This window comes from Aedes albopictus, chromosome 2 (assembly GCF_035046485.1).
Source record: "Aedes albopictus strain Foshan chromosome 2, AalbF5, whole genome shotgun sequence".
NCBI classification, from domain to species: Eukaryota; Metazoa; Arthropoda; class Insecta; order Diptera; family Culicidae; genus Aedes; species Aedes albopictus.
This window is the reverse complement of record NC_085137.1, coordinates 211,333,910-211,348,449: the sequence shown is the minus strand read 5'-3', so window position 1 is coordinate 211,348,449 and position 14,540 is coordinate 211,333,910. Positions and strand designations below refer to the sequence as shown.

Sequence of the window (14,540 nt, the reverse complement as noted above, 5' to 3'; positions counted from 1 at the left end):
GGAATAAAAATAATTTCTTACGTTTTTGGTTGGTACAGCTCTGTATCGGAGAGCTGCGTGATTTCACTTATCAGAGCTGACCTGAAAGTGCACTTCGTTTCCGCTTTTAATCACTTTATCAGACATCACTCCGATTGATAAAATTGAAAAGATGTTCCTTCTGGTAACCAAAACGCATTTCTGTTACCGGACAACTTTGAGCAGCGGAAGAATGACTTCGCCTATTCATTGTACGAAACAACGATAGCAAATGGCAAACGAACCGCGAAACTTAGTCAACCGACCGAAAGAACAAACCGTCAAGCGAATGTGCCTACCTACGTAGTGAGAGTACATTCTTGATAATACACTTGCCGGCCAAGGTCGGGAGCACTATTGCTGATAAGACGGTGTTGACCGGCGTTCTATTCTGAACATCACCTTTCAGAGTTGGGTTTTGCTGGAATTCCAGTTTTCGATTGAATAACCACATTCGCATGCTTTAGATTGCAGGTCGTTGACTTTCACGCCGAAAGTGTTGCGATTATTTCCAGCTAATTCGGCACTAATGAGGTACGCATTATCGCTAAATAGGAAATAAAGGATTTATTTTGATGATGCCATCACAATGGGAATGAAGCAGACTTTGAGCCATTGCTATTGGGATGGCATATGTATCATGTTGTGTCTTATGAGAAATCAACTCTTTGAATTGTATTCTACTGCAATTTTTGCTATACTTTGCCCGGTTCTACCCCATTTGGCATAATGCCATTTGGCATAAAAGCCATGTGGCATAACGGCAATTTGGCATAATGGGCATTTGCACAGGATTATGCACATTCTTACCAAGAAGGCTGTTCTTCGTATTATGCCAAACGGCATTATGCCAAATGGCATCATGCCAAACTGCGTTATGCCGAATGGCATTATGCCAAATGGGGTAGAGCCCTTTGCTCTACGAGGTGAACACGCTCCTCCCACTGCAGAGTTGATTTCTTGCTCAGCGCTCACGGCCACGCTCCCCTGATGAAATAGGATCCTATTAACCTTCCTTTTGCATCACTTTGGCAGCAGTTCGCTGACGTAGAGTTCGGTTTGGGCCAAACATTACCCTAATGCCAAAAGAGGGATAATGAGAGGATTATTATTGTATTCGGCAGCATCGGTTGCCAAATTGCAAGACAAAGAGAACTTTGAACTTTGAAAGCAGTGGACCATAGATAATACCTGGAGGAAGTTAGAGGAGCGAAGCAACGCCAAAACCGTGATAGAGCAAGCGTTAATACAAAGAGCCAAAGCCGTAATCCGTCAGCGTTATTCGGCTCGAGAAGGAAGTTAAGCGCTCATGTAGGCGGGACAAAAGAACGTGGGCGGACTCCCTAGTCGACGAAGGCGAGAAAGCCGCAAATACCGTCGACATTCGTCTCCTCTACGATGTCTCACGCTGTCTCAGTGCAGTGGGACTAACATGAATGCTACGATGCCCTTGAAAGACACATCTGACAGCTATTGACCGACCCGACTGACCAGTAGAACCGCTGGTTCGAGCACTTTGGAAATCTTTTTCAAGTATCGGCCACGCCACCATCACCTCAGCATGATCCGCCATGGATTCGACGCATTACCCGTGTCAACACCGAAGCTCCATCAGTGCAGGAGATAGAAACAGCCATCCGTAGCATGAAATCGAATAGGGCCCCGGGGGTTTGCCAAATGGCGGAAGTCGACAGAAATTTCACCTGGCCATAGGTCAAGGCGATGGCGTGTAGTCGCCTAGAATGGAGACCTTCAATTCAGCTCTCTGCAGCACCATGGGTGCTTAGGACTGAAAGTAAGTAAGTAATTATTCAGTGATTCTTCCAAGTACTCCTTCAAGGATTCCTTCAGAAATTTAAATAGATCATAGTCGCACAAAAACAACTTCTCCAAATAATAATCTCATCAAAGCCCTTAATGGAACCTAAAAATCTCAGATATGTTAACCTAATGCTACCAAACGTTTTAAATAGTCCTAATTCTCACCATAAAACAGGCCCGGATTAAGGATTGTGGGGGCCCGGGGCCCGAGGGGATGTGGAGGCCCCTCGGAGAGATGACCAAAAATGTTTTTCCTTATTTTCAGTACAGTACTTGAGTAATATGAAAAATAAAGCTAGTGTTAGCAACCAAAAAAGGTTTTTGTGGGGGCCCCTAAAATGTGGGGGCCCGGGGCCAGGGCCCCCCGGCCCCCCCTTAGATCCGGCCCTGCCAGAAAACCAGCTTCTACAACTGTTCGTCAGTTGCACATAATAAACATCACCCGCAGCTCGTCTTCGAAGCGTCGCAGATGCAAAACAACCTACGAGAGGAGCAAGCAACACAGAACTAAACACGCCAGGAAAAGGGGTAAAGGGACGATCATCAATGAGAGTATATTACAGGTGAGGAAGAAGAAGAGATGGCTATGTATTAGTAAGCAAAGAAAAATGTAAACACAAATAGTGACGTCACTATTTGACACGCGTTCTTATGGGAGCTCGCTTTGCTTGTAGTAGTGACATGTTTTGCACCAGACACGGATCTCACGCACACGAAGTATCTTCTTCCCCACCTTTAATAGACTCTCATTGGACGATCATGTTTGTGTTTCACCGTGTGTTAGGCGAGGCCATCGCAGTCCAGTCAGCCAGCAGCAGCAGCGATGACGGATGAGAATAACGGATTGTCTTGTGTAGCCACAGCAACCAACGCAACGGATGGATGATAGCCAGCACGGTTTATGAGGTGGGCAGTTTGCCTGCAGTTAACAGGTAGGCATGGTCTTCCACTCTTCAGTGGGCTATATATAGAATATAGGAAGTTGGTCGCTTTAGAGAGGCAGAGGAAAACCGGTAATGAAGGTCGATAAACTCCAAGGAATCGCTGCTGAAGTGGATCGTATTGTTTAATTGAATTGATATGAATTATGGATCTTCGGTTTGATCTATAAAATGTAAAAAATAAATGATCCCTGTAAAATAAAAAAAAAAAACAAATTGAAATCCGATATAGAAAAACGATTCAACTGTGAATCCGCATAAATAAGAGAAAAACTGAAATCAATTGATTGCAAAAGAAAGATTCAAACCCATTGCCATTGAGAAATGTGAAAACGAAAAAAACGTACCAATCAAACGTTCCGTATGACCCTATTATTATGGCTTATTTTTTAAAAGTTGTTGATACCTGGAATTCGTAAGCTCTTCTGGATTCAATTGACATAGAAAGAGAAACCGCTGAGTTTGGACCAAAAATATTAAGATTTAACAGTGGGGCAAATGCTTAAATGTTTAATTTTCGAGTACTTATATACCAATATGTACTATAACATATATTCAAATAAAAAAGTTTTTGGAATATATTTGTAATTCTCTCTTAATAACGTAAAAACCAATGTTACGAACGAAAACTTGTGTCTCCAAAAACATGTATGGTTCATTAATAAGCCATTATTTCGAGCAATGGTCATATACAATAACGTTATTTGCAAAAATGTCTCAAAAAAATAAAAAGTTCTAAAATTCACTCAGAAATTCCTTTGAAAATGTCTCCTCCGAGGGTTTACCCTGGAATTCCTTTATGAATTGCTTCATAAATTCTTCAAGGGGTTCCTTCTTAAATTAAGAGATTCGTGACAAGTACTTGATAGAGCGTGGTTACTGGTCAAATACGGAAATTATTTCAAGGATTTCACCAGAAATACCCACAGCAACTTTCATTTATTTCATTTATTTATTTCCCAATAAACTTAAGACAAAAGTCTTTTGTGTTTTAGATTTTTTATGATACATGAAGTGCACGAAGTTGACAATTTCTGTAACTGACTAATTATTTATCTAAGTTGCTCTAGAAATGCCCTCTTAAATTGTAAAAACGAAGTCATGAATTGTAGATCAGTTGGCAAAGAGTTCCAATTGTAAATGATTCTAACTAGAAAAGAGTTAGAATGGTGTGAAGTACGGCAAAGAGGCATTGAAAATTTAACCCCCCTTTGACTCCTCAAGCGAATGAGTTTGCTAAATAGATAGTTGGGACATTTTTTGTATATTATTGGATGTAATAAGAGTATGGATCTTGCTTCTGGAAAATTATTGAATAAACAACCCATCAATGATCTGTGCAGGTGAGAAACTCTAGCATATCGATTCAAGTTATATACATATCTTACACAACAGTTGAGAGCTTTTTTCAGTTTGTTCAGAACAATTGTGGATGCCTGGGTGGTAACAAAATCACAAAATAGAAAATGAGGATATATTAAACTTTTAAACAAATTCAACTTAGTGTCTTGTCGTAAGAAATCAGCATTATAACGCAGAGTACGGAGAACTGAATATATTTTTCCACATTGTTTTGAAATAAAACTATCCCATGATAGATTGCTTTCTAGGGTTACTCCTAAACTTACTAAAGTACTTGAATACATAATCGGAACGTTATTCAAAACTATCTCGGGTCTGTCTTGATTTTGATTCTGGCGAGTAATATACCACGCTTGGGTTTTACGTGCATTGAGCATCAACGAGTTTTCGGTGGCCCATGAAGCAATCAAAGATAAAGAATCATTTATTAAAGTTGCAGCATTCTCATTAGACAAATTAGAAACATCCACATATATTTGTACGTCGTCCGCACCCAAGTAACACAACTTGTTATATAACAGTTTAAATTTCACTATACTAGCCTAAGCTGATGTATTTTTCATGAATGTTAAACGTATTATAGGATACTTATATATTCAAAACAGCGCAAAAAATGGCGGCTTATAAAACATCTTGCATGTCATATAAGATGTATTAAAATACAATTGTGAGACTAATGTAGTAGGCTGAGCTTTGGATGATGAGAAATAAATGTCACTGTTGTATTAGTTCAAATCTGAAACAGACGTGTTTACTACATTGGCGACTGAGGATTCAAAATCAGACATGAAAAAAAAAGATTCGGAAACCATAAAGATGACGGAAGATACTTGACCTGGAGGAAGACGACGGATTTTGGACCATGTGGACAAATTGTATCACTCCAGGAGTTGAAGTTACCGAAGGGAACAGGACGTAAGCTGCCAAAGGAGTGCGCGTAGTTTAACCCACACGGAAAGGAAAGTTTGGTCTAGTTGATAGGCAAATGAACAGGTATGAAATTATGTACTTTTAAATAATGTGAGATATGAGTATTTAATCCTGATGGTGGTTTGTGATGGTTAAATTTCTAACAATTTTAAATTGAGTGACCCAATCATTGCACACAATATGTGAATCATGCTGATGTCATGGAAAATAGTCCATCGTTTATTGTTAAGTTGAAGTGGAAGGAACGCGAAGGATTGCTTTCCATATAGCACTACTACTGCAGCTGTTGTTTAATATACGCATGGATGTTGACAACTTCTAAGGTTATAAGTTCGTGTAGAAGTTTGGTTACATTACAAGAGGTTTTATTGTTAGGTATAAAGCATTCAATTTGCACAACGCATAACTAGCTGTCCCAACAGACGTTGTGCCATTTGGTTGTGGTTGTTTGACAGTTGTTGTCGGGTCATTCTAGCAACGCACACTAAATTGGTTTTATTGCGATCTTTATAAATTTCGACCCGCCCTTTACAAGTCCAGTAATTTCATAATTATTGTTGCTTTTAGTTGATTTTTGTAAATTTTATCTGATAAAACAGCTACCATGAATAAGGATCGAACCATTCATCATTATGATTTGATTTTGATCATTACAATGCATGTAAGAGCCAAGATTAAAGTTCAATAAATTCTTGATTACAATATAAGAACCCAGTGTAGTATTGCTAAATGATGCATTCGTTCAATCATATGGGAAGAAACCATTTGAGCAGTTACAGACTAGACTACAGTTATTTCATTGGTTGCACTATCTCAAAAGTATAACCAAAGTATTGCAGATTTTATCCCGTAATAGACTCACACCCGGAAAATGTTGTCCCACAAAAATATTCTCTGAATTTTAAAGTGTTGCTTGAATGTTTGTGTTGTTTTGTATGCAAACTATCTAATGATTATTTACGTGTCTAATTAAATGTTAACTCTCTATTTCGTTGAATCAACGAATAATGCTGTAATGTTGCAGAAGAAATGTATAAAATTAAAATCAATATGATAAAGATCACGTTTATCCATTTAGAATTTAAATTGTAATCTCATTGAAGAAATGTTTATTAATCTTCAACTGTTGGAAATAGCTTTATACTTAAGCTTAACAGATCAAGAGGATACATATAATCCTATAGCAAAGCAAAAATACTGGTGTTTTAAATTGATACACTATAATTCACATAAAAAAATATTTCTAACCATATTGTCAATCTTCCACCCTACCGAACAAGACGATATGAATCCATCCCGGGTGAAATCATCGTCAGAGTTGTCGCCAGCCAATCAGCTGGAGGGAGCTTGACGTTTCTCCGATCATTCTAACACAAACAGCAATAGAGGTGAAGCTTAATTCGTTTCGATGATTTTGAGATGCCGACTGGAACTTGGCAGCGCGTTTTGTTGCAGAAGCAACATACAACATCACGGGTTTATAAGAAGTTCAGGACAAGTAGTAGAAAACAAACTCACCCACCTAAATAAACGCTAGTAATATGAAACATCGAAAGGAAGGCAACTGAACAACATTAAGTAAGAAAACAGCGCACCGAGAACGAACGCAATCCGAATGATGCACAAATTATAGTACACCGAAATGAACATACCAAGCATAGAGAGTATGGTAATGAATCAGCTTGGTACGTGGATCTCGGTATGATAATCGGAACATAGTTTCCCTCGAACTTGAATGGAATTTTGCCGATTTAAATTAAAACGCATCCCCAGTGTCGTTGAAAGTTTCATTACGATTATGAAGAGCTTATTTTGGTGTTAAAACCAATCAATAATGCTAGATGAATGTTCTAAACCAAAAACTTTTGCAACAGACTCAAAATGTCAATAAGTGGTGTTCGGTTTTGGCATTCAAATTTACTTAAGTCATTTATTCGACGTTTTTCTTCTGCCATTGCCTAGCGATAAAACAGAGAACATGATGGGCAGAAAGAATTTGCTCGACCAATACAGAAACATAATTGAGTTAGTGTTTCTCATGGCTGATTCAGGGAAGGGAACATTAGTTTAAATCGTAGCTCGATGCGTAAAGAACATTACGTATGTTCTGATCGGAATGAAATCCAAATAAAGAGGATAATGTTATCCTATTGCCAACTTGGAGCGCACAAAAGAAACAAGTAATGGAAGGATTGTCATTCCTAGTAAATTCTCCATACACTGATTCGAAAGCGTTCTCTTCCAAATATGGAGCAGGCTTAGTGCATTTGCCGTAATATTAAGTTTTCCACAAAAGAGATAAAATGAAATGCAAAAGAAAAGACCAGATGTAGGAGAATCTTCTCAGTCCATTTGGCATTCAGTCTATCATGAGATGAAGGAATTGAGAATTCAGTCCATCTATGATAAAGGGAAACGCAAAGGAAACTTAGAGTTTCACTCTGCAAAAGAAAAGACCAGATGTAGGAGAATCTTCTCAGTCCATTTGGCATTCCAGTCTATCATGAGATGAAGGAATTAAGAATTCAGTCCATCTATGATAAAGGGAAACGCAAAGGAAACTTAGAGTTTCAGTCTGCAAAAGAAAAGACCAGATGTAGGAGAATCTTCTCAGTCCATTTGGCATTCCAGTCTATCATGAGATGAAGGAATTAAGAATTCAGTCCATCTATGATAAAGGGAAACGCAAAGGAAACTTAGAGTTTCAGTCTGCAAAAGAAAAGACCAGATGTAGGAGAATCTTCTCAGTCCATTTGGCATTCCTGTCTATCATGAGATGAAGGAAGTGAGACTTCAGTCCATCTATGATAAAGGGAAACGCAAAGGAACCTTGATGTTTCAGTCTGCATTAGAGAAGACCAAATGTAGGAGAGTTATCTCAGTCCATTTGGCAGTCCAGTCTACCAATAAATAAAGGAAGTAAATTGATCTTCAGTTTATTTTCTGGTACAGGGATACTGGAATATATAAGGATAATACTTGATATTTAATACTTCAACTATTCTAGGCTTTGATGCAGATTATCAATGGTATACGAAATCTCCGATAAGAAGGCCAAAACTGTTTATTTGAAATAACAGAGGTAAGATGTTCACCGGATGATGAAGAAAAAAAAATAGTAATGCGGAAGGATAAGTATTGAAATGACATTTTGTTTTGATAATTACTTTTCTGATTTATGCTTTAATCGTCTAGGTACGCAAGACTACCGTTCCAACCTGAAGGATGATACTGATAAAGGCCAGCTTTGCAAGCACGAATTTCTGGAGAGGTCAGCTGACGGTTATCAATTATTTCGATACAATATTCCGAAATCAGTTTCCTTGCATAGCATATAGTGATAACACAAGCTGTATATAAATCATTAGTGAACAATTGTACTTGCATATAACATTATAATAGGTTTCATCGATACAGTCATTACTCAACGCATTACACACTATTTCAATTTTATTTAAAGTTAAGGAGAGATGTAGTAGGCTGAGCTTTGGATGATGAGAAATAAATGTCACTGTTGTATTAGTTCAAATCTGAAACAGACGTGTTTACTACAACTAATAATGACGTCTGAGGAACGTTTTATGTACATTCAAACAATAATTAGTTTAAATCAGGTTATCTGTCAGTAAGAGAAACATGCAAAATACTTATTTGTTTAAACCTCATGCACCGGTGAAAATCAAGCTATCAAGTAAGCCATATAACTTACGCAAAACATTAATACTGCTAACCGCAAGCTCTGGTTGATATCGAGTTATTTGAAAATATCACAACGGCAAAAAAGCATTTATATAACAAGGTAGCACATGTCAATTTGGTATGCAACAGTATGGTAATTGAACTGAACTATATATGCAATACAAAACCAAAAAAAAAAACAAGAAATTTTGCGATCATTTTTTGATTCCCAATGCAGAAACAACATGGCAGTTCGTCGCCTACAGTGCCATTTAGAAGTTTTCGGAACATCATTCAAATATACCACATATCCCATTTTTCAATTTCTACAACTGTTTAAGTGAAAGTGTTCGTAAAACACGAAGCTTAGTAACAGGCTCTGTCCCTTTTGAAGCATAACAGTAAAATAAGACGAAAAGAAATGCAGTGGAAATAAATCTGTCAAATTCATTATCAGATGTGGTTGAACATTTTAGCCGGTACTGTCACTGGGAAAAAATGTGACATCCAAATTTGGAAATACTTCTTGCAACTTGATTAGTTGAAACAACGTTCAATCTACGATTTTTAACCACAGTCAAACAAAGTATATTGGAAAATATTGTAATAACGGTTATATAACATGTTATGCACATATTTTTAACATACTCCACCGATAAGCTGTATAACTGTCTCGCGGTAGTAATTTTCACGCAAACAAAACTTATTCATGGATAGAACCTTAATGAACCATGATGACGTTTGTAAGTCAAAATGTTGAAGATTTGTTGTTGTTTGATCCAAATCTACCACTTCAGTTAACTTTTAACTAAAATGTATCTAATTAGAGATATGGGCGAATTTTATATGCAAAGTATTGTGAGTGGCAGTAGTAAGTACAGGGGTTTGTGTTGTTGTCATACAAACAGATAAAATATGAGCTGAAATTTAGTTGCCAAAGCTGGGTCATTGCTGTGAACCTCAACATAACCTCTCTCTAATTCAAGCCCATGAAGTGAAGCGTCTTATATTGACGATTTTATCTCATAATTTTACATATAGTTATATATTCAGATTCTACAGTGCGTACTTGCTTTGGACAAGGATGTCAAGGAAACTGCACTATCAAGATTTATGAAGAATTGGTTTGTGCTGTCAACAAATTTACCACAAAGCAATCTTTCTTAATTCAGATTCCATCATCTTGATAAAGAATACATCCTGTCGACATGTTAAACCTGAAGTGCAATGCTCATATTCCACGAAATCTGAGAAGTAGGTTATTGATGAAAATGGCATGCAATCAACATATCCTAAACACAATTATAACCATCGAAAAACTGAAGACCATTCCATCAGTTTGTTATTACATAACATAATTAAAACCGGATTATAACATAAGATGTTTACACAGCCACTTATAATACCCAAATAAGACATTCTTTATTTTTTAAATTTGTCAAGATGTTTTCTGTGTTACTTGGGCAAATAAATGAATCTGGCATCCATTGAGTCTTAAAGGCAAATCATTTATATAAATAGAAAACAGTAGTGGTCCTAGTACAGATCCTTGTGGAACTCCTGATACTATTGGAAGAAACTCAGAGAAACTACCATTTATGAAAACAGTTTGCGTCCTTTCTGACAGATATGAGCGAATAAGGTAAACTGCATCGTAACTAAAGCCAAACTATTGTTCTAATTTTTTGCATAATTTATTGTGAGAGATAGTATCAAATGCTTTAGAAAAGTCAAGCAAAAAGAGGACAGTAGATCCTCCTTTATCTAGAACAACTCCTATGTCATCACACACTTTTATCATTGCTGTTTTGATGCTATGTCCTTTTCGATAACTTGTGGGCTTCGTGGCCGTGCGGTTAGCGGCGTCAGTCGTCCAGGCGTTTCGTATGCCTCGGAGTGCGGGTTCGATTCCCACTCCAGTCGGGGAAAACTTTTCGTCAAACGGAAAATTCTCCATTGGGCCACTGGGTGTTATGTGTGTTGTCCGTTGTCTCGTGTTGGTGATGTTCAGTCTGTACAGCCTCAGGCTAAAGACGGTGTAGTGTCTTTATAACCCGATTGATACTGATTTTTCAACAATTTCCCAAAAACCTTGGATAGTGCACTCAAAATACTGATAGGTCGCAGGTTTTCCAAAGAGCTCACTGTCGATTTCTTCTTTATTGGAATTATCTTGGAATGTTTCCATGCTTTCGGGTAAATTCCGCTCATGATTATACTATTAAAAATGTGTTTTAAAGGTTTCAAAACTAGTGGGAGTATCATTTTTATAAATTTCAGAGGAATTTCGTCGAGACCAACAGCGTTTGATTTAACATCATGAATTCCGTTAACTATATGACAATCTTCAAGTTCGTTAAACCTGAAAGATGATGTACATACATGATTGTTCTCTTCTGGAGCAGATAGTGCATTTGTGCTAAAATTTCTGGAAAAATGACAGTTAACGTCATTTGGAGTTGCATCAACCAAAAAATTATCATTTCTCTTGGTAACATTCAATGAATTTAAATTCTTCCATAGATCTTTAACAGAATCGATTCGCGATATTCTTGCATTCCAATATCGTTTCTTAGCGTTCGTAATCAATTTCTCCACAAACTCTACTAGAGATTCCTGAAGAAACAAGGAAGATGTATATGAGTTTCTGCAGAAATTTCTCCTTGGATATCTTTAAAAAATCCTTCAGAGATTTAGCTTATTTTTTGGGATTTTCCTAGAATTATTTTTCTTGAGAAATCCTTCGGAAATTCCTCTAAGCATTCTCTCAAACGATTTTCCAAGTATTTATTCCAAAACTTTCTCCGAAGTATGCTTTAGAAATTGTTCCAGAGATTTTTTTTGAAGATCTAAATGTCTGTCAGAAAATTCTCTGGGATTTCTTCAAAAATTCCTCCAGGGACGCTTTTGAAAAAACAAATTGAATTGCATTCGCAAATTTTCTGATGAGATTCCTTCGATTCTCTCAGTAAATGTTCCATGGCTTATAAATTCGACTAATAATTTCTCCAGATTTTCCTCCTGAGATTTCTTTACAAAGTTCTCCAACCATTATATTGAAAAAAAATTCCTTCATGGGCCCATGCTGAAATGCATCCTACGATTTGTTTAAAAAATCTTTCACAACTCCTGAAAAAATCTCCCAAGGATTCTCAAAGAAATTGTTTCTGGAACTTCTTCGAAAACTCCTCGTAGATTTATTTTAAAAAAAAATATCCCGGAAATTCTAAAGCAATTCAGTCGGATATTCTTTCACAAAATCTTAGATTTATTTAGACTTCAGAATGTCCTCCAGAAATTCCTCCAAAAACTCCTTAAAAAAGTTTTACAAGTACACTACTCGCCATAAATATGGAGTCGCATATTGCAACACTCTTACTGAATATTGCAGGACCCAAAAAAAGTTTTGCATCACCCAAAAATGTGATTATTTTAGGACTTTGAGGCATTAATCATTTATGACCCCCTAATTCTCTTTGAAAAATCAACTCGTACCCACAACCTAATTGGTTCTAGGTTTACTTCATTTTTCCTCCTTATTTCGGGTGATGCAAAACTTTTTGCGTGCTGCAATACTGTATATTGCAACGATTTCATATTATTGGCGGGTAGTATATAGCTTCCGAAAATGTTGCATGCATTCCTTTAGAAAATACTTCAAGAATTCCTTTCAAAAAACCTTGTATAACTTGCTCCAAAAATGTTGTTTGTTTGTTTATTACCAGGGATTTTAACCTTTTATGGGTCATTCATCCCGTTGCTCCAAAAATGTATCTACGAATGTGTTCAGATTTTTTTTCATAGAGATTCCTCTAGAAAATTTTCAAAGCATTCATCTAGAAACCCTTCCATAAATTTTCTCAAAAATACTCCATCATTTTTTTAGAAAATGACTCACGGATGCATCAGAACTCTAATGATTTTTCTCTAAGGATTGCTTTAAAAAAATCTTCAATAGATTATTAAGGAAATTACCAAGATTTCTTCACATTCCTTCAGATATTCCTTGAAGTCATATTTTTTTAGAAATTTCAAAGCATGTTGCAAGAATGTCGGACAACAACCCTGCAAAGTTGGTGTTTGCTAATCATCCGGTTGGTACAAGAAGGCGTGGAGCGCAGAGAGCATGATGGGCGGACCAGGTGGAGCGTGATCTGGCGAGTGTTGGGCGTGACCGACGTTGGAGAGCTGCAGCTGCAAATCGAGTATTATGGCGGCAAATTGTTGATTCAGTTTTATCATGAATTTGATGTTAACTAAATAAATGAAATGAAATACACGCCAAGATAGTATAAGGCAACTACCAAAAGCAATTCACAATTCACGGTGAGGAAATCACAAGGAATTACGAAAGAAGTTTGTAAGAAAGCTTTGCGGAAAAGTTTGTTAAAAAATATCGCCAGAGAACCACCCCATATACTCCGCTCATCGCGATCATCGACAAAGCGTGAGATATTTATTGAAATTGATGTCAAAAAGGGATGTATGAGAATTAGGCCAATGTATAAAACTAAGTATGTCATGAGGTATGCTTTGACGCTATTTTGGATGCTCCATAAAAAAAAATATTGATATGATGTGATCCGCGTGTCATAGTCTAAAAACTCTTGCATTATGAGTCACCATAATAAAAACTAAATGTTTTAAACTGATTGGATACTAAAAACTTTACCATTAACAAAAAAATACATAAAATCAAGGTAAAATGTACATAAAATCGAGGGTCACGTAAAATATGAGTTTTTTTTTATTTCTTTTATTTATATGTATTTCTTCTTTTAACAAAAAAAAATACAGAAGCACTCTAAAAGATTTGAAACTGGTCAAACGGTTACAAAGGTAAGATTTTTGTAAAAAGACAAAAATTAATGAAATATTAAAAAACTAATATTTTGCGTGACTTTAGAACAATTTGGTGTTCTTCAAGCTTATTCAAGTGTCAATATGAAAAAAGATTGAAAATCGGTTAAAAAAGTGAAAGGATTTTTTAATTACTCGAAAATTCAGCTTCAAGGCGTTTGCACCACCTTTAAATTTGAATATTTTTGGCACACACTCAGAGATTTCTTTCTTAAAGTCGTTTGAATTCAGAAGAACTTATCCTGCTTTCCACAACTTTCAAAAATGAGCCGCAGCCTGAAAGTCAGAGAGTCTTTAGTAATCTCACTCCTCTATTCATCATACTCGAAAACAAAGCGATGACGGCACTAGTGGACTTATCCACCGATGAACTGAATTCACTCGGTCCAAGAGTTTTGAATCTGGCCAAGCCCTGATTTTAAAATAGTCCATCAGTGATACAAATGCTGGAGAGAAAGCTTCTTCCTAATTGGTTATTTTATTCAAGTCATACACTTCAACCTCTTACGTAAGTCAATAGTGAAAATGAAGCCTACTTTAAAAAACAGTAAGAGAGCTCAGAAAATAAACCACCTATTGGCAGAGCCATACATAGGTGAACTGCTATTTTGTCTCAATGCAATAGCGTATCTGCTACGATGTCCTTCGATAGTGGAAACAAGACTCCTCCGTGGAGCCACTCGCAAATACTCAAATGCCGAATTGACGGATTGTCGAGAAGTGATATCGTTTTTATAACATTTGGTAAATCCTTTATCCTTTATATGTTATAAGTTCCATTCCAATCTATTCAACAAGATTATATTAAGAAATCCTGGATTCAACTTCTATATTATATGGTATTGTTACACAAAATTAGCCATAACCCAGAAACGAAAAAAAGTGCATTCTAAAAATTTCTACGATTGAAGCTTTTAAAATTACCTTCTC

General features: G+C 36.6%; 2 long non-coding RNA genes across 3 annotated transcripts in view; one reads left to right on the top strand and one right to left on the bottom strand.

Annotated features, from left to right (window-relative positions):
- The window catches only part of LOC115264953 (uncharacterized), a 480,170-nt gene that overhangs the window by 424,949 nt on the left and 40,681 nt on the right, over positions 1-14,540 (bottom strand). The gene's annotated exons all lie outside the window — the stretch shown is intronic.
- Positions 8,128-8,536, top strand: LOC134286997 (uncharacterized). Its single transcript, XR_009996943.1, has 2 exons — positions 8,128-8,207; positions 8,268-8,536. It is a non-coding gene; the product is annotated as an uncharacterized LOC134286997 (long non-coding RNA).